The sequence below is a fragment of the Hyla sarda genome, chromosome 1, assembly GCF_029499605.1.
Source record: "Hyla sarda isolate aHylSar1 chromosome 1, aHylSar1.hap1, whole genome shotgun sequence".
In the NCBI taxonomy this organism is placed as follows: Eukaryota; Metazoa; Chordata; class Amphibia; order Anura; family Hylidae; genus Hyla; species Hyla sarda.
Genome location: NC_079189.1, coordinates 261,184,153 through 261,205,105, shown reverse-complemented (window position 1 = coordinate 261,205,105; position 20,953 = coordinate 261,184,153). Strand labels below are relative to the sequence as shown.

The following is a 20,953-nucleotide window of genomic DNA, read 5'->3' as shown; positions in this document are numbered from 1 at the left end:
ATACTGTGGATTTAAGCATCAATAAATCCTTTTCCGAATCGGAGCGGAAGGCGGCAACAGATTAAAATGTCAACTGCACCCGGGATTCCCAGCCAGTCTCCCATGCCAGTACTTACCAGGCCCTAAGTTGGGTAGCAGTCTGCGATCTGACGAGAGCAGGCGCGTTCAGCTTAGGATGGCCATTGACAGCGTCATGCTTTTTATACTGTGCATTTAAGCATCAATAAATCCTTTTCGGAATCGGAACGGAAGGCGGCAACAGAGCAAAATGTCAACGGCAGCCGGGATTCCCAGCCAGTGTCCCATGCCGGTACTTACCGGGCCCTAAGATCTGTACCAGTCTGCGATCTGACGAGAGCAGGCGCGTTAAGCTTAGGATGGCCGTTGACAGCTTCATGCTTTTTATACTGTGCATTTAAGCATCAATAAATCCTTTTCGGAATTGGAACGGAAGGCGGCAACAGAGCAAAATGTCAATAGCACCTTGGATTGCCAGCCAGTCTCCCATGCCCGTACTTGCCGGGCAGCAGTCTGCGATCTGACAAGAATAGGCACATTAAGCTTAGGATAGCAGTAGACGGCTTCTCACCCTGTATACTGTGGATTTAAGCATCAATAAATCTTTTTCGGAATCGGAACGCAAGGCGGCTACAGAGCAAAATGTCAACAACACCTGGGATTCCCAGCCAGTCTCCCATGCTGGTACTTACCGGGCCCTAAGCTGGGTAGCAGTCTGCGATCTGACGAGAGCAGGCGCGTTCAGCTTAGGATGGCCGTTGACAGCTTCACGCCCTTTATACTGTGCATTTAAGCATCAATAAATCCTTTTCCGAATCGGAGCGGAAGGCGGCAACAGAGCAAAATGTCAACTGCACCCTGGATTCCCAGCCAGTCTCCCATGCCGGTACTTACTGGGCCCTAAGCTGGGTAGCAGTCTGTGATCTGACGAGAGCAGGCGCGTTCAGCTTAGGATGGCCGTTGACATCTTTATGCCTTGTATATTGTGGATTTAAGCATCAATAAATATTTTTATTAATCGGAGAAGAAGGCGGCAACAGAGCAAAATGTCAATGGCACCTTGGATTGCCAGCCAGTCTCCCATGCCGGTATCTGCCGGGAAGCAGTCTGTGATCTGAGGAGAGCAGGCACGTTCAGGCTTAGGATGGCTGTTGACAGCTTCACACCCTGTATATTGTGGATTTAAGCATCAATAAATCCTTTTCCGAATCGGAGCAGAAGGCAGCAACAGATTAAAATGTCAACTGCACCCGGGATTCCCAGCCAGTCTCCCATGCTGGTACTTACCAGGCCCTAAGCTGGGTATCAGTCTGCGATCTGACGAGAGCAGGCGCGTTCAGCTTAGGATGGCCGTTGACAGCTTCACACTTTGTATACTGTGCATTTAAGCATCAATAAATCCTTTTCGGAATCGGAACGGAAGGCGGCAACAGAGCAAAATGTCAACGGCAGCCGGGATTCCCAGCCAGTGTCCCATGCCGGTACTTACCGGGCCCTAAGTTCTGTACCAGTCTGCGATCTGACGAAAGCAGGCGCGTTAAGCTTAGGATGGCCGTCGACAGCTTCACACCTTGTATACTGTGGATTTAAGCATCAATAAATTATTTTCGGAATCGGAGCGGAAGGCAGCAATAGAGCAAAATGTCAACGGCACCCGGGATTCCCAGCCAGTCTCCCATGTCAGTACTTACCGGGCCCTAATCTGGGTAGCAGTCTGCAATCTGACGAGAGCAGGCGCGTTCAGCTTAGGATTGCCATTGACAGCTTCATGATTTTTATACTGTGCATTTAAGCATCAATAAATCCTTTTCGGAATCGGAGAGGAAGGCGGCAACAGAGCACCTTGGATTGCCAGCCAGTCTCCCATGCCCGTTCTTGCCGGGCAGCAGTCTGCGATCTGACAAAAACAGGCACATTCAGCTTAGGATAGCCGTAGACGGCTTCACACCCTGTATACTGTGGATACTGTGGATTTAAGCATCAATAAATCCTTTTCGGAATCAGAGCAAAAGGCGGCTAAAGAGCAAAATGTCAACAACACCTGGGATTCCCAGCCAGTCTCCCATGCTGGTACTTACCGGGCCCTAAGCTGGGTAGCAGTCTGCGATCTGACAAGAGCAGGCGCGTTCAGCTTAGGATGGCCGTTGACAGCTTCACGCCCTTTATACTGTGCATTTAAGCATCAATAAATCCTTTTTGGAATCGGAACGGAAGGCGGCAACAGAGCAAAATGTCAACTGCACCCGGGATTCCCAGCCAGTCTCCCATGCCGGTACTTACCGGGCCCTAAGCTGGGTAACAGTCTGCGATCTGACGAGAGCAGGCGCGTTCAGCTTAGGACGGCCGTTGACATCTTCACACCCTGTATATTGTGGATTTAAGCATCAATAAATATTTTTATTAATCGGAGAGGAAGGCGGCAACAGAGCAAAATGTCAAGGGCACCTTGGATTGCCAGCCAGTCTCCCATGCCGGTAACTGCCGGGCAGCAGTCTGCGATCTGAGGAGAGCAGGCACGTTCAAGCTTAGGATGGCCGTTGACAGCTTCACACCCTGTATATTGTGGATTTAAGCATCAATAAATCCTTTTCCGAATCGGAGCGGAAGGCGGCAACAGATTAAAATGTCAACTGCACCCGGGATTCCCAGCCAGTCTCCCATGCTGGAACTTACCAGGCCCTAAGCTGGATAGCAGTCTGCGATCTGACGAGAGCAGGCGCGTTCAGCTTAGGATGGCCGTTGACAGCTTCACACTTTGTATACTGTGGATTTAAGCATCAATAAATAATTTTCGGAATCGGAGCAAAATGTCAACTGCACCTGGGATTCCCAGCCAGTCTCCCATGCTGGTACTTACCAGGCCCGAAGCTGGGTAGCAGTCTGCGATCTGATGAGAACAGGCGCATTCAGCTTAGGATGGCCGTAGACATCTTCACACCCTGTATACTGTGGATTTAAGCATCAATAAATCCTTTTCGGAATCGGAGCGGAAAGCGGCAACAGAGCAAAATGTCAATGGCAGCCGGGATTCCCAGCCAGTGTCCCATGCCGGTACTTACCGGGCCCTAAGATCTGTACCAGTCTGCGATCTGATGAGAGCAGGCGCGTTAAGCTTAGGATGGCCGTCGACAGCTTCACACCTTGTATACTGTGGATTTAAGCATCAATAAATCCTTTTCGGAATCAGAGCGGAAGGCGGCTAAAGAGCAAAATGTCAACAACACCTGGGATTCCCAGCCAGTCTCCCATGCCGGTACTTACTGGGCCCTAAGCTGGGTAGCAGTCTGCGATCTGACGAGAGCAGGCGCGTTCAGCTTAGGATGGCCATTGACAGCTTCCTGCTTTTTATACTGTGCATTTAAGCATCAATAAATCCTTTTCGGAATCGGAAACGAAACGGAAGGCGGCAACAGAGCAAAATGTCAACTGCACCCGGGATTCCCAGCCAGTCTCCCATGCCGGTACTTATTGGGCCCTAAGCTGGGTAGCAGTCTGCGATCTGACGAGAGCAGGCGTGTTCAGCTTAGGATGGCCGTTGACATCTTTATGCCTTGTATATTGTGGATTTAAGCATCAATAAATATTTTTATTAATCGGAGAGGAAGGCGGCAACAGAGCAAAATGTCAATGGCACCTTGGATTGCCAGCCAGTCTCCCATGCCGGTAACTGCCGGGCAGCAGTCTGCGATCTGAGGAGAGCAGGCACGTTCAGGCTTAGGATGGCCGTTGACAGCTTCACACCCTGTATAATGTGGATGTAAGCATCAATAAATCCTTTTCCGAATCGGAGCGGAAGGCGGCAACAGATTAAAATGTCAACTGCACCCGGGATTCCCAGCCAGTCTCCCATGCTGGTACTTACCAGGACCTAAGCTGGGTAGCAGTCTGCGATCTGATGAGAGCAGGCGCGTTCAGCTTAGGATGGCCGTTGACAGCTTCACACTTTGTATACTGTGAATTTAAGCATCAATAAATAATTTTCGGAATCGGAGCAGAAACAGAGCAAAATGTCAACTGCACCAGGGATTCCCAGCCAGTTTCCCATGCTGGTACTTACCAGGCCCGAAGCTGGGTAGCAGTCTGCGATCTGACGAGAACAGGCGCATTCAGCTTAGGATGGCCGTAGACATCTTCACACCCTGTATACTGTGAATTTAAGCATCAATAAATCCTTTTCGGAATCGGAGCGGAAGGCGGCAACAGAGCAAAATGTCAACGACACCTGGGATTCCCAGCCAGTCTCCCATGCTGGTACTTACCGGGACCTAAGCTGGGTAGCAGTCTGCGATCTGACGAGAGCAGGCGCGTTCAGCTTAGGATGGCCGTTGACAGCTTCACGCCCTGTATACTGTGAATTTAAGCATCAATAAATCCTTTTCCGAATCGGAACGGAAGGCGGCAACAGAGCAAAATTTCAACGGCAACCGGGATTCCCAGCCAGTGTCCCATGCCGGTACTTACCGGGCCCTAAGATCTGTACCAGTCTGCGATCTGACGAGAGCAGGCGCGTTAAGCTTAGGATGGCCGTCGACAGCTTCACACCTTGTATACTGTGGATTTAAGCATCAATAAATTCTTTTCGGAATCGGAGCGGAAGGCAGCAATAGAGCAAAATGTCAACGGCAACCGGGATTCCCAGCCAGTCTCCCATGCCAGTACTTACCGGGCCCTAAGCTGGGTAGCAGTCTGCAATCTGACGAGAGCAGGCGCGTTCAGCTTAGGATGGCCATTGACAGCTTCATGCTTTTTATACTGTGAATTTAAGCAGCAATAAATCCTTTTCGGAATCGGAACGGAAGGCGGCAACAGAGCAAAATGTCAACTGCACCCGGGATTCCCAGCCAGTCTCCCATGCCGGTACTTACTGGGCCCTAATCTGGGTAGCAGTCTGCGTACTGACGAGAGCAGGCACGTTCAGCTTAGGATGGCCGTTGACGTCTTCACGCCTTGTATATTGTGGATTTAAGCATCAATAATTATTTTTATTAATCGGAGAGGAAGGCGGCAATAGAGCAAAATGTCAATGGCACCTTGGATTGCCAGCCAGTCTCCCATGCCGGTAACTGCCGGGCAGCAGTCTGCGATCTGAGAAGAGCAGGCACGTTCAGGCTTAGGATGGCCGTTGACAGCTTCACACCCTGTATATTGTGGATTTAAGCATCAATAAATCCTTTTCGGAATCGGAACGGAAGGCGACAACAGAGCAAAATGTCAACTGCACCCGAGATTCCCAGCCAATCTCCCATGCTGGTACTTACCAGGCCCAAAGCTGGGTAGCAGTCTGCGATCTGCCGAGAGCAGGCGCGTTCAGCTTAGGATGGCCGTTGACAGCTTCACGCTCTTTATACTGTGCATTTAAGCATCAATAAATCCTTTTCCGAATCGGAACGGAAGGCGGCAACAGAGCAAAATGTCAACGGCAGCCGGGATTTCCAGCCAGTGTCCCATGCCGGTACTTACCGGGCCCTAAGATCTGTACCAGTCTGCGATCTGACGAGAGCAGGCGCGTTAAGCTTAGGATGGCCGTCGACAGCTTCACACCTTGTATACTGTGGATTTAAGCATCAATAAATCCTTTTCCGAATCGGAGCGGAAGGCAGCAACAGATTAAAATGTCAACTGCACCCGGGATTCCCAGCCAGTCTCCCATGCTGGTATTTACCAGGCCCTAAGCTGGGTAGCAGTCTGCGATCTGACGAGAGCAGGCGCGTTCAGCTTAGGATGGCCGTTGACAGCTTCACACTTTGTATACTGTGCATTTAAGCATCAATAAATCCTTTTCGGAAACGGAACGGAAGGCGGCAACAGAGCAAAATGTCAACGGCAACCGGGATTCCCAGCCAGTCTCCCATGCCAGTACTTACCGGGCCCTAAGCTGGGTAGCAGTCTGCGATGTGACGAGAGCAGGCGCGTTCAGCTTAGGATGGCCATTGACAGCTTCATGTTTTTTATACTGTGCATTTAAGCATCAATAAATCCTTTTCGGAATCGGAGAGGAAGGCGACAACAGAGCAAAATGTCAATAGCACCTTGGATTGCCAGCCAGTCTCCCATGCCTGTACTTGCCGGGCAGCAGTGTGCGATCTGACAAGAACAAGCACATTCAGCTTAGGATAGCCGTAGACGGCTTCACACCCTGTATACTGTGGATTTAAGCATCAATAAATCCTTTTTGGAATCGGAGCGGAAGGCGGCTACAGAGCAAAATTTCAACAACACCTGAGATTCCCAGCCAGTCTCCCATGCTGGTACTTACCGGGCCCTAAGCTGGGTAGCAGTCTGCAATCTGACGAGAGCAGGCGCGTTCAGCTTAGGATGGCCGTTGACAGCTTCACAACCTTTATACTGTGCATTTAAGCATTAATAAATCCTTTTCCGAATCGGAGCGGAAGGCGGCAACAGATTAAAATGTCAACTGCACCCGGGATTCCCAGCCTGTCTCCCATGCTGGTACTTACCAGGCCCTAAGCTGGGTATCAGTCTGCGATCTGACGAGAGAAGGCGCGTTCAGCGTAGGATGGCCGTTGACAGCTTCACACTTTGTATACTGTGCATTTAAGCATCAATAAAATCTTTTCGGAATCGGAGCAAAATGTCAACTGCACTCGGGATTCCCAGCCAGTCTCCCATGCTGGTACTTACCAGGCCCGAAGCTGGGTAGCAGTCTGCGATCTGACGAGAACAGGCGCATTCAGCTTAGGATGGCCGTAGACATCTTCACAACCTGTATACTGTGGATTTAAGCATCAATAAATCCTTTTCGGAATCGGAGCGTAAAGCGGCAACAGAGCAGAATGTCAACGACACCTGGGATTCCCAGCCAGTCTCCCATGCTGGTACTTACCGGGCCCTAAGCTGGGTAGCAGTCTGCGATCTGACGAGAGCAGGCACGTTCAGCTTAGGATGGCCGTTGACATCTTCACGCCCTTTATACTGTGGATTTAAGCATCAATAAATATTTTTTTTAATCGGAGAGGAAGGCGGCAACAGAGCAAAATGTCAATAGCACCTTGGATTGCCAGCCAGTCTCCCCTGCCCGTACTTGCCGGGCAGCAGTCTGCGATCTGACAAGATCAGGCGCATTCAGCTTAGGATAGCCGTAGACGGCTTCACACCCTGTATATTGTGGATTTAAGCATCAATAAATCCTTTTCGGAATCGGAGCGGAAGGCGGCAACAGATTAAAATGTCAACTGCACCCGGGATTCCCAGCCAGTCTCCCATGCTGGTACTTACCAGGCCCTAAGCTGGAAAGCAGTCTGCGATCTGACGAGAGCAGGCGCGTTCCGCTTAGGATGGCCGTTGACAGCTTCTCGCCCTTTATACTGTGCATTTAAGCATCAATAAATCCTTTTCGGAAGGCGGCAACAGAGCAAAATGTCAACGGCAGCCGAGATTCCAAGCCAGTGTCCCATGCCGGTACTTACCGGGCCCTAAGATCTGTAACATTCTGCGATCTGACGAGAGCAGGCGCGTTAAGCTTAGGATGGCCGTCGACAGCTTCACACCTTGTATACTGTGGATTTAAGCATCAATAAATATTTTTTTTAATCGGAGAGGAAGGCGGCAACAGATCAAAATGTCAATAGCACCTTGGATTGCCAGCCAGTCTCCCATGCCCGTACTTGCCGGGCAGCAGTCTGCGATCTGACAAGAACAGGCGCATTCAGCTTAGGATAGCCGTAGACGGCTTCACACCCTGTATATTGTGGATGTAAGCATCAATAAATCCTTTTCGGAATCGAAGCAAAATGTCTACAGAGCTACAGAGCAAAATGTCAACAACACCTGAGATTCCCAGCCAGTCTCCCATGCTGGTACTTACCGGTCCCTAAGCTGGGTAGCAGTCTGCGATCTGACGAGAGCAGGCGCGTTCAGCTTAGGATTGCTGTTGACAGCTTCACACTTTGTATACTGTGCATTTAAGCATCAATAAATCCTTTTCGGAATCGAAGCGGAAGGCGGCTACAGAGCAAAATGTCAACAACACCTGGGATTCCCAGCCAGTCTCCCATGCTGGTACTTACCGGGCCCTAAGCTGGGTAGCAGACTGCGATCTGACGAGAGCAGGCGCGTTCAGCTTAGGATGGCCCTTGACAGCTTCACACTTTTTGTATACTGTGGATTTAAGCATCAATAAATAATTTTCGGAATCGGAGCAGAAACAGAGCAAAATGTCAATTGCACCCGGGATTCCCAGCCAGTCTCCCATGCTGGTACTTACCAGGCCCGAAGCTGGGTAGCAGTCTGCGATCTTACGAGAACAGGCGCAATCAGCTCAGGATGGCCGTTGACAGCTTCTCGCCCTTTATACTGTGCATTTAAGCATCAATAATTCCTTTTCGGAATCGGAACGGAAGGCGGCAACAGAGCAAAATGTCAACGGCAGCCGGGATTCCCAGCCAGTGTCCCATGCCGGTACTTACCGGGCCCAAAGATCTGTACCAGTCTGCGATCTGACGAGAGCAGGCGCGTTAAGCTTAGGATGGCCGTCGACAGCTTCACACCTTGTATACTGTGGATTTAAGCATCAATAAATTCATTTCGGAATCGGAGCGGAAGGCAGCAATAGAGCAAAATGTCAACGGCACCTGGGATTCCCAGCCAGTCTCCCATGCCAGTACTTACCGGGCCCTAAGCTGGGTAGCAGTCTGCAATCTGACGAGAGCAGGCGCGTTCAGCTTAGGATAGCCATTGACAGCTTCATGCTTTTTATACTGTGCATTTAAGCATCAATAAAACCTTTTCGGAATCGGAGAGGAAGGCGGCAACAGAGCAAAATGTCAATAGCACCTTGGATTGCCAGCCAGTCTCCCATGCCCGTACTTGCCGGGCAGCAGTCTGCGATCTGACAAGAACAGGCACATTCAGCTTAGGATAGCCGTAGACGGCTTCACACCCTGTATACTGTGGATTTAAGCATCAATAAATCCTTTTCGGAATCGAAGCGGAAGGCGGCTTCAGAGCAAAATGTCAACAACACCTGGGATTCCCAGCCAGTCTCCCATGCTGGTACTTACCGGGCCCTAAGCTGGGTAGCAGTCTGCGATCTGACGAGAGCAGGCGCGTTCAGCTTAGGATGGCCGTTGACAGCTTCACGCCCTTTATACTGTGCATTTAAGCATCAATAAATCCTTTTCCGAATCGGAGCGGAAGGCGGCAAAAGATTAAAATGTCAACTGCACCCGGGATTCCCAGCCAGTCTCCCATGCTGGTACTTAACAGGCCCTAAGCTGGGTAGCAGTCTGCGATCTGACGAGAGCAGGCGCGTTCAGCTTAGGATGGCCGTTGACAGCTTCACACTTTGTATACTGTGCATTTAAGCATCAATAAAACCTTTTCAGAATCGGAACGGAAGGCGGCAACAGAGCAAAATGTCAACGGCAGCCGGGATTCCCAGCCAGTGTCCCATGCCGGTACTTACCAGGCCCTAAGATCTGTACCAGTCTGCGATCTGACGAGAGCAGGCGCGTTAAGCTTAGGATGGCCGTCGACAGCTTCACACCTTATATACTGTGGATTTAAGCATCAATAAATTCTTTTCGGAATCGGAGCGGAAGGCAGCAATAGAGCAAAATTTCCACGGCACCTGGGATTCCCTGCCAGTCTCCCATGCCAGTACTTACCGGGCCCTAAGCTGGGTAGCAGTCTGCGATCTGACGAGAGCAGGCGCGTTCAGCTTAGGATGGCCATTGACAGCTTCATGCTTTTTATACTGTGCATTTAAGCATCAATAAATCCTTTTCGGAATCGGAGAGGAAGGCGGCAACAGAGCAAAATGTCAATAGCACCTTGGATTGCCAGCCAGTCTCCCATGCCCGTACTTGCCAGGCAGCAGTCTGCAATCTGACAAGAACAGGCACATTCAGCTTAGGATAGCCGTAGACGGCTTCACACCCTGTATACTGTGGATTTAAGCATCAATAAATCCTTTTCGGAATCGAAGCGGAAGGCGGCTACAGAGCAAAATGTCAACAACACCTGGGATTCCCAGCCAGTTTCCCATGCTGGTACTTACCGGGCCCTAAGCTGGGTAGCAATCTGCGATCTGACGAGACCAGGTGCGTTCAGCTTAGGATGGCGGTTGACAGCTTCACACTTTGTATACTGTGCATTTAAGCATCAATAAATCCTTTTCGGAATCGGAACGGAAGGCGACAACAGAGCAAAATGTTAACAGCAGCCGGGATTCCCAGCCAGTGTCCCATGCCGGTACTTACCAGGCCCTAAGATCTGTACCAGTCTGCGATCTGACGAGAGCAGGCGCGTTAAGCTTAGGATGGCTGTTGACAGCTTCACACCTTGTATACTGTGGATTTAAGCATCAATAAATTCTTTTCGGAATCGGAGCAATAGAGCAAAATGTCAACGGCAACCGGGATTCTCAGCCAGTCTCCCATGCCAGTACTTACCGGGCCCTAAGCTGGGTAGCAGTCTGCGATCTGACGATAGCAGGCGCGTTCAGCTTAGGATGGCCATTGACAGCTTCATGCTTTTTATACTGTGCATTTAAGCATCAATAAATCCTTTTCGGAATCGGAAACGGAAACGGAAGGCGTCAACAGAGCAAAATGTCAACGGCAGCCGGGATTCCCAGCCAGTGTCCCATGCCGGTACTTACCGGGCCCTAAGATCTGTACCAGTCTGCGATCTGACAAGAGCAGGCGCGTTAAGCTTAGGATGGCCGTCGACAGCTTCACACCTTGTATACTGTGGATTTAAGCATCAATAAATTCTTTTCGGAATCGGAGCGGAAGGCAGCAATAGAGCAAAATGTCAACGGCACCCGGGATTCCCAGCCAGTCTCCCATGCCAGTACTTACCGGGACCTAAGCTGGGTAGCAGTCTGTGATCTGACGAGAGCAGGCGCGTTCAGCTTAGGATGGCCATTGACAGCTTCATGCTTTTTATACTGTGCATTTAAGCATCAATAAATCCTTTTCGGAATCGGAGAGGAAGGCGGCAACAGAGCAAAATGTCAACGGCAGCCGGGATTCCCAGCCAGTTTCCCATGCCGGTACTTACCAGGCCCTAAGATCTGTACCAGTCTGCGATCTGACGAGAGCAGGCGCGTTAAGCTTAGGATGGCCGTCGACAGCTTCACACCTTGTATACTGTGGATTTAAGCATCAATAAATTCTTTTCGGAATCGGAGCGGAAGGCAGCAATAGAGCAGAATGTCCACGGCACCTGGGATTCCCAGCCAGTCTCCCATGCCAGTACTTACCAGGCCCTAAGCTGGGTAGCAGTCTGCGATCTGACGAGAGCAGGCGCGTTCAGCTTAGGATGGCCATTGACAGCTTCAAGCTTTTTATACTGTGCATTTAAGCATCAATAAATCGTTTTCGGAATCGGAGAGGAAGGCGGCAACAGAGCAAAATGTCAATAGCACCTTGGATTGCCAGCCAGTCTCCCATGCCCGTACTTGCCAGGCAGCAGTCTGCGATCTGACAAGAACAGGCACATTCAGCTTAGGATAGCCGTAGACGGCTTCACACCCTGTATACTGTGGATTTAAGCATCAATAAATCCTTTTCGGAATCGAAGCGGAAGGCGGCTACAGAGCAAAATGTCAACAACACCTGGGATTCCCAGCCAGTCTCCCATGCTGGTACTTACCGGGCCCTAAGCTGGGTAGCAATCTGCTATCTGACGAGACCAGGTGCGTTCAGCTTAGGATGGCGGTTGACAGCTTCACACATTGTATACTGTGCATTTAAGCATCAATAAATCCTTTTCGGAATCGGAACGGAAGGCGACAACAGAGCAAAATGTCAACAGCAGCCGGGATTCCCAGCCAGTGTCCCATGCCGGTACTTACCAGGCCCTAAGATCTGTACCAGTCTGCGATCTGACGAGAGCAGGCGCATTAAGCTTAGGATGGCTGTTGACAGCTTCACACCTTGTATACTGTGGATTTAAGCATCAATAAATTCTTTTCGGAATCGGAGCAATAGAGCAAAATGTCAACGGCAACCGGGATTCTCAGCCAGTCTCCCATGCCAGTACTTACCGGGCCCTAAGCTGGGTAGCAGTCTGCGATCTGACGATAGCAGGCGCGTTCAGCTTAGGACGGCCATTGACAGCTTCATGCTTTTTATACTGTGCATTTAAGCATCAATAAATCCTTTTCGGAATCGGAGAGGAAGGCGGCAACAGAGCAAAATGTCAATAGCACCTTGGATTGCCAGCCAGTCTCCCATGCCCGTACTTGCCGGGCAGCAGTCTGCGATCTGACAAGAACAGGCACATTCAGCTTAGGATAGCCGTAGACGGCTTCACACCCTGTATACTGTGGATTTAAGCATCAATAAATTATTTTCGGAATCGAAGCGGAAGGCGGCAACAGATTAAAATGTCAACTGCACCCGGGATTCCCAGCCAGTCTCCCATGCTGGTACTTACCAGGCCCTAAGCTGGGTATCAGTCTGCGATCTGACGAGAGCAGGCGCGTTCAGCTTAGGATGGCCGTTGACAGCTTCACACTTTGTATACTGTGCATTTAAGCATCAATAAATCCTTTTCGGAATCGGAAACGGAAACGGAAGGCGTCAACAGAGCAAAATGTCAACGGCAGCCGGGATTCCCAGCCAGTGTCCCATGCCGGTACTTACCGGGCCCTAAGATCTGTACCAGTCTGCGATCTGACAAGAGCAGGCGCGTTAAGCTTAGGATGGCCGTCGACAGCTTCACACCTTGTATACTGTGGATTTAAGCATCAATAAATTCTTTTCGGAATCGGAGCGGAAGGCAGCAATAGAGCAAAATGTCAACGGCACCCGGGATTCCCAGCCAGTCTCCCATGCCAGTACTTACCGGGACCTAATCTGGGTAGCAGTCTGTGATCTGACGAGAGCAGGCGCGTTCAGCTTAGGATGGCCATTGACAGCTTCATGCTTTTTATACTGTGCATTTAAGCATCAATAAATCCTTTTCGGAATCGAAGAGGAAGGCGGCAACAGAGCAAAATGTCAATAGCACCTTGGATTGCCAGCCAGTCTCCCATGCCCGCACTTGCCGGGCAGCAGTCTGCGATCTGACAAGAACAGGCACATTCAGCTTAGGATAGCCGTAGACTGCTTCACACCCTGTATACTGTGGATACTGTGGATTTAAGCATCAATAAAGCCTTTTCGGAATCGGAGCGGAAGGCGGCTACAGAGCAAAATGTCAACAACACCTGGGATTCCCAGCCAGTCTCCCATGCTGGTACTTACCGGGCCCTAAGCTGGGTAGCAGTCTGCGATCTGACGAGAGCAGGCGCGTTCAGCTTAGGATGGCCGTTGACAGCTTCATGCCCTTTATACTGTGCATTTAAGCATCAATAAATCCTTTTCCGAATCGGAGCGGAAGGCGGCAACAGATTAAAATGTCAACTGCACCCGGGATTCCCAGCCAGTCTCCCATGCTGGTACTTACCAGGCCCTAAGCTGAGTATCAGCCTGCGATCTGACGAGAGCAGGCGCGTTAAGCTTAGGATGGCCGTCGACAGCTTCACACCTTGTATACTGTGGATTTAAGCATCAATAAATTATTTTCGGAATCGGAGCGGAAGGCAGCAATAGAGCAAAATGTCAACGGCACCCGGGATTCCCAGCCAGTCTCCCATGCCAGTACTTACCGGGCCCTAAGCTGGGTAGCCGTCTTCGATCTGACGAGAGCAGGCACGTTCAGCTTAGGATGGCCATTGACAGCTTCATGCTTTTTATACTGTGCATTTAAGCATCAATAAATCCTTTTCAGAATCGGAACGGAAGGCGGCAACAGAGCAAAATGTCAACGGCAGCCGGGATTCCCAGCCAGTGTCCCATGCCGGTACTTACCAGGCCCTAAGATCTGTACCAGTCTGCGATCTGACGAGAGCAGGCGCGTTAAGCTTAGGATGGCCGTCGACAGCTTCACACCTTGTATACTGTGGATTTAAGCATCAATAAATTATTTTCGGAATCGGAGCGGAAGGCAGCAATAGAGCAAAATGTCCACTGCACCTGGGATTCCCAGCCAGTCTCCCATGCCAGTACTTACCGGGCCCTAAGCTAGGTAGCAGTCTGCGATCTGACGAGAGCAGGCGCGTTCAGCTTAGGATGGCCATTGACAGCTTCATGCTTTTTATACTGTGCATTTAAGCATCAATAAATCCTTTTCGGAATCGGAGAGGAAGGCGGCAACAGAGCAAAATGTCAATAGCACCTTGGATTGCCAGCCAGTCTCCCATGCCCGTACTTGCCGGGCAGCAGTCTGCGATCTGACAAGAACAGGCACATTCAGCTTAGGATAGCCGTAGACGGCTTCACACCCTGTATACTATGGATACTATGGATTTAAGCATCAATAAATACTTTTCGGAATCGAAGCGGAAGGCGGCTACCGAGCAAAATGTCAACAACACCTGGGATTCCCAGCCAGTCTCCCATGCTGGTACTTACCGGGACCTAAGCTGGGTAGCAATCTGCGATCTGACGAGACCAGGTGCGTTCAGCTTAGGATGGCGGATGACAGCTTCAAACTTTGTATACTGTGCATTTAAGCATCAATAAATCCTTTTCGGAATCGGAACGGAAGGCGGCAACAGAGCAAAATGTCAACAGCAGCCGGGATTCCCAGCCAGTGTCCCATGCCGGTACTTACCAGGCCCTAAGATCTGTACCAGTCTGCGATCTGACGAGAGCAGGCGCGTTAAGCTTAGGATGGCTGTTGACAGCTTCACACCTTGTATATTGTGGATTTAAGCATCAATAAATTCTTTTCGGAATCGGAGCAGTAGAGCAAAATGTCAACGGCAACCGGGATTCTCAGCCAGTCTCCCATGCCAGTACTTACCGGGCCCTAAGCTGGGTAGCAGTCTGCGATCTGACGATAGCAGGCGCGTTCAGCTTAGGATGGCCATTGACAGCTTCATGCTTTTTATACTGTGCATTTAAGCATCAATAAATCCTTTTCGGAATCGGAGAGGAAGGCGGCAACAGAGCAAAATGTCAATAGCACCTTGGATTGCCAGCCAGTCTCCCATGCCCGTACTTGCCGGGCAGCAGTCTGCGATCTGACAAGAACAGGCACATTCAGCTTAGGATAGCCGTAGACGGCTTCACACCCTGTATACTGTGGATTTAAGCATCAATAAATTCTTTTCGGAATCGAAGCAGAAGGCGGCAACAGATTAAAATGTCAACTGCACCCGGGATTCCCAGCCAGTCTCCCATGCTGGTACTTACCAGGCCCTAAGCTGGGTATCAGTCTGCGATCTGACGAGAGCAGGCGCGTTCAGCTTAGGATGGCCGTTGACAGCTTCACACTTTGTATACTGTGGATTTAAGCATCAATAAATCCTTTTCGGAATCGGAAACGGAAGGCGTCAACAGAGCCAAATGTCAACGGCAGCCGGGATTCCCAGCCAGTGTCCTATGCCGGTACTTACCGGGCCCTAAGATCTGTACCAGTCTGCGATCTGACAAGAGCAGGCGCGTTAAGCTTAGGATGGCCGTCGACAGCTTCACACCTTGTATACTGTGGATTTAAGCATCAATAAATTCTTTTCGGAATCGGAGCGGAAGGCAGCAATAGAGCAAAATGTCAACGGCACCCGGGATTTCCAGCCAGTCTCCCATGCCAGTACTTACCGGGACCTAAGCTGAGTAGCAGTCTGTGATCTGACGAGAGCAGGCGCGTTCAGCTTAGGATGGCCATTGACAGCTTCATGCTTTTTATACTGTGCATTTAAGCATCAATAAATCCTTTTCGGAATCGGAGAGGAAGGCGGCAACAGAGCAAAATGTCAATAGCACCTTGGATTGCCAGCCAGTCTCCCATGCCCGCACTTGCCGGGCAGCAGTCTGCGATCTGACAAGAACAGGCACATTCAGCTTAGGATAGCCGTAGACTGCTTCACACCCTGTATACTGTGGATTTAAGCATCAATAAAGCCTTTTCGGAATCGGAGCGGAAGGCGGCTACAGAGCAAAATGTCAACAACACCTGGGATTCCCAGCCAGTCTCCCATGCTGGTACTTACCGGGCCCTAAGCTGGGTAGCAGTCTGCGATCTGACGAGAGCAGGCGCGTTCAGCTTAGGATGGCCGTTGACAGCTTCATGCCCTTTATACTGTGCATTTAAGCATCAATAAATCCTTTTCCGAATCGGAGCGGAAGGCGGCAACAGATTAAAATGTCAACTGCACCCGGGATTCCCAGCCAGTCTCCCATGCTGGTACTTAACAGGCCCTAAGCTGGGTATCAGCCTGCGATTTGACGAGAGCAGGCGCGTTCAGCTTAGGATGGCCGTTGACAGCTTCACACTTTGTATACTGTGCATTTAAGCATCAATAAATCCTTTTCGGAATCGGAACGGAAGGCGGCAACAGAGCAAAATGTCAACGGCAGCCGGGATTCCCAGCCAGTGTCCCATGCCGGTACTTACCGGGCCCTAAGATCTGTACCAGTCTGCGATCTGACGAGAGCAGGCGCGTTAAGCTTAGGATGGCCGTCGACAGCTTCACACCTTGTATACTGTGGATTTAAGCATCAATAAATATCTTTATTAACCGGAGAGGAAGGCAGCAACAGAGCAAAATGTCAATGGCACCTTGGATTCCCAGCCAGTCTCCCATGCCGGTAACTGGAGGGCAGCAGTCTGCGATCTGAGGAGAGCAGGCACGTTCAGCTTAGGATGGCCATTGACAGCTTCATGCTTTTTATACTGTGCATTTAAGCATCAATAAATTATTTTCGGAATCGGAGAGGAAGGCAGCAATAGAGCAAAATGTCAACGGCACCCGGGATTCCCAGCCAGTCTCCCATGCCAGTACTTACCGGGCCCTAAGCTGGGTAGCCGTCTTCGATCTGACGAGAGCAGGCACGTTCAGCTTAGGATGGCCATTGACAGCTTCATGCTTTTTATACTGTGCATTTAAGCATCAATAAATCCTTTTCGGAATCGGAACGGAAGGCGGCAACAGAGCAAAATGTCAACTGCACCCGGGATTCCCAGCCAGTCTCCCATGCCGGTACTTACTGGGCCCTAAGCTGGGTAGCAGTCTGCGATCTGACGAGAGCAGGCGTGTTCAGCTTAGGATGGCCGTTGACATCTTCACGCCTTGTATATTGTGGATTTAAGCATCAATAAATATCTTTATTAACCGGAGAGGAAGGCAGCAACAGAGCAAAATGTCAATGGCACCTTGGATTCCCAGCCAGTCTCCCATGCCGGTAACTGGAGGGCAGCAGTCTGCGATCTGAGGAGAGCAGGCACGTTCAGGCTTAGGATGGCCTTTGACAGCTTCACACCCTGTATATTGTGGATTTAAGCATCAATAAATCCTTTTCCGAATCGGAGAGGAAGGCGGCAACAGATTAAAATGTCAACTGCACTCGGGATTCCCAGCCAGTCTCCCATGCTGGTACTTACCAGGCCCTAAGCTGGGTAGCAGTCTGCGATCTGACGAGAGCAGGCGCGTTCAGCTTAGGATGGCCCTTGACAGCTTCACACTTTTTGTATACTGTGGATTTAAGCATCAATAAATAATTTTCGGAATCGGAGCAGAAACAGAGCAAAATGTCAACTGCACCCGGGATTCCCAGCCAGTCTCCCATGCTGGTACTTACCAGGCCCGAAGCTGGGTAGCAGACTGACGAGAGCAGGCGCAATCAGCTTAGGATGGCCGTTGACAGCTTCTCGCCCTTTATACTGTGCATTTAACCCCTTAAGGACACAGCCCATTTTCACCTCTAGGACGCAGCCCTTTTTTGCACATCTGACCACTGTCACTTTAAACATTAATAACTCTGGAATGCTTTTACTTATCAATCTGATTCCGAGATTGTTTTTTCGTGACATATTCTACTTTAACATAGTGGTAAATTTTTGTGGTAACTTGCATCCTTTCTTGGTGAAAAATCCCAAAATTTGATGAAAAAATTGAAAATTTTGCATTTTTCTAACTTTGAAGCTCTCTGTTTGTAAGGAAAATTGATATTCCAAATATTATTTTTTTTGGATTCACATATACAATATGTCTACTTTATATTTTAATCATAAAATTGACATGTTTTTACTTTTGGAAGACACCAGAGGGCTTCAAAGTTCAGCAGCAATTTTACAATTTTTCACAAAATTTTCAAACTCGCTATTTTTCATGGACCAGTTCAGGTTTGAAGTGGATTTGAAGGGTCTTCATATTAGAAATACCCCATAAATGACCCCATTACAAAAACTGCACCCCCCAAAGTATTCAAAATGACATTCAGTAAGTGTTTTAACCCTTTAGGTGTTTCACGGTAAAAGCAGCAAAGTGAAGGAGAAAATTCAAAATCTTCATTTTTTACACTTGCATGTTCTTGTAGACCCAATTTTTGAATTTTTACAAGGGGTAAAAGGATAAAATGTATACTTGAATTTGTAGCCCAATTTCTCTCGAGTAAGCACATACCTCATATGTCTATGTAAATTGTTCGGCGGGCGCAGTAGAGGGCTCAGAAGCGAAGGAGCGACAAGGGGATTTTGGAGAGTACGTTTTTCTGAAATGGTTTTTTGGGGGCATGTTGCATTTAGGAAGCCCCTATGGTGCCAAAACAGCAAATAAAAAAAACATGGCATACCATTTTGGAAACTAGACCCCTTGAGGAACGTAAAAAGGAATTAAGTGAGCCTTAATACCCCACAGGTGTTTCATGACTTTTGCATATGTAAAAAAAAAAAAAAAAAATTTCACTAAAATGTGTGTTTCCCCCCAAATTTCACATTTTTGCAAGGGTTAATAGCAGAAAATACCCCCCAAAATTTGTAACCCCATCTCTTCTGAGTATGGAGGTACCCCATAAGTTGACCTGAAGTGCATTACGGGCGAACTACAATGCTCAGAAGAGAAGGAGTCATATTTGGCTTTTTGAGAGCAAATTTTGCTCGGGGGGCATGTCGCATTTAGGAAGCCCCTATGGTGCCAGGACAGCAAAAAAAAACAACATGGCATACCATTTTGGAAACTAGACTCCTTGAGGAACGTAACAAGGGATAAAGTGAGCCTTAATACCCCACAGGTGTTTCACGACTTTTGCATATGTAAAAAAAATAATTTTTTTTTTACCAAAAATGCTTGGTTTAGCAAAAATTTAACATTTTTAAAAAAGGTAATAGCAGAAAATACCCCCCAACATTTGAAGCCCAATTTCTCCCGATTCAGAAGACACCCAATATGGGGATGAAAAGTGCTCTGCTGGCGCACTACAGGTCTCAGAAGAGAAGGAGTCACATTTGGCTTTTTGGAAGCAAATTTTGCTCTGGGGGCATGCCGCATTTAGGAAGCACCTATGGTGCCAGGACAGAAAAAAAAAAACACATGGCATACCATTTTGGAAACTAGACCCCTTGGGGAACGTAACAAGGGGTAAAGTGAACCTTAATACCCCACAGGTGTTTCACGACTTTTGCATATGTAAAAAAAAATATATTTTTTTTACACTAAAATGCTTGTTTTCCCCCAAATTTTACATTTTTACAAGGGATAATAGCAGAAAATACCCCCCAAAATTTGTAACCCCATCTCTTCTGAGTATGGAAATACCCAATAAGTGGACGTGAAGTGCACTGGGGGCGAACTACAATGCTCAGAAGAGAAGGAGCATCATTGAGCTTTTGGAGAGAGAATTTGGCCATGTGCATTTCCAAAGCCCCCCGTGGTGCCAGAACAGTGGACCCCCCACATGTGACCCCATTTTTAAAACTACACCCCTCACGGAAGGTAATAAGGGGTGCAGGGAGAATTTACACCCCACTGGCATTTGACGTATCTTTGGAACAGTGGGCTGTGTAAATTAAAAATTTTATTTTTCATTTTCACAGACCCCTGTTTCAAAGATCTGTCAGACACCTGTGGGGTGTAAATGCTCACTGTACCCCTTGTTACATTCCGTGAGGGGTGTAGTTTCCAAAATGGGGTCACATGTGGGTATTTATTGTTTTGCACTTATGTCAGAACCGCTGTAAAATCAGCCACCCCTGTGCAAATCACCAATTTAGACCTCAAATTTACATGGTGCACTCTCCCTTCTGAGCCTTGTTGTGCGTCCCCAGAACACTTTGCGCCCACATATGGGGTATCTCCGTCCTCAGGAGAAAATGCGTTACAAACTTTGGAGGCTTTTTTTCTTTTACCGCTTGTGAAATTTTAAAGTATGGGGCAACACCAGTATGTTAGTGTACAAAAATGTTTTTTTTTTTTACACTAACATGCTGGTGTAGACCCCAACTTTACCTTTTCATAAGGGGTAAAAGGAGAAAAAGCCCCCCAAAATTTGTTAGGCAATTTCTCCCGAGTACGGCGATACCCCATATGTGACCCTAAACTGTTGCCTTGAAATACGCCAGGGCTCCAAAGTGAGAGCGCCATGTGCATTTGAGGCCCAAATTAGGGATTTGCATAGGGGTGGACATAGGGGTATTCTAAGCCAGTGATTCCCAAACAGGGAGCCTCCAGCTGTTGCTAAACTCCCAGCATGCTTGGACAGTCAATGGCTGTCCGGAAATGCTGGGAGTTTTTGTTTTGCAACAGCTGGAGGTTCCGTTTTGGAAACACTGCTGCAGGATACGTTTTTCATTTTTATTGGGGGGGAAGGGGTGGTGGTGGGGGGGGGGCAGTGTACGTGTGTATATGTAGTGTTTTACTCTTTATTTTATGTTAGTGTAGTGTAGTGATTTTAGGTTACATTCACACTGACGGCGGATTACACTGAGTCTCCCGCTAGGAGTTTGAGCTGCGGCTGCTGCAGCTCAAACCTGAAGCAGGGAATTCACTGTAATCCGCCGCCAGTGTGAATGTAACCTGTACATTCACATGGGAGGGGGGCAAAACTACAACTCCCAGCATGCACTGACAGAACGTGCATGCTGGGAGTTGTAGTTTTGCAACAGCTGGAGGCACACTGGAAAATACTGAGTTGGGTAATAG

The 20,953-nt window shown here is 49.0% G+C and overlaps 7 pseudogenes; all 7 read right to left on the bottom strand.

The window, feature by feature from the left end:
- Positions 1-661: 661 nt before the first annotated feature.
- Positions 662-781, bottom strand: LOC130320494 (5S ribosomal RNA; annotated as a pseudogene).
- Positions 782-4,228: 3,447 nt separating this feature from the next.
- Positions 4,229-4,348, bottom strand: LOC130352734 (5S ribosomal RNA; annotated as a pseudogene).
- Positions 4,349-6,813: 2,465 nt separating this feature from the next.
- LOC130330322 (5S ribosomal RNA) lies at positions 6,814-6,933 on the bottom strand (annotated as a pseudogene).
- A 2,056-nt stretch (positions 6,934-8,989) lies between these two features.
- LOC130320483 (5S ribosomal RNA) lies at positions 8,990-9,109 on the bottom strand (annotated as a pseudogene).
- A 2,087-nt stretch (positions 9,110-11,196) lies between these two features.
- On the bottom strand, positions 11,197-11,316 carry LOC130324031 (5S ribosomal RNA; annotated as a pseudogene).
- Positions 11,317-13,186: 1,870 nt separating this feature from the next.
- On the bottom strand, positions 13,187-13,306 carry LOC130320472 (5S ribosomal RNA; annotated as a pseudogene).
- A 2,672-nt stretch (positions 13,307-15,978) lies between these two features.
- LOC130320460 (5S ribosomal RNA) lies at positions 15,979-16,098 on the bottom strand (annotated as a pseudogene).
- Between the last annotated feature and the right edge of the window lie 4,855 nt (positions 16,099-20,953).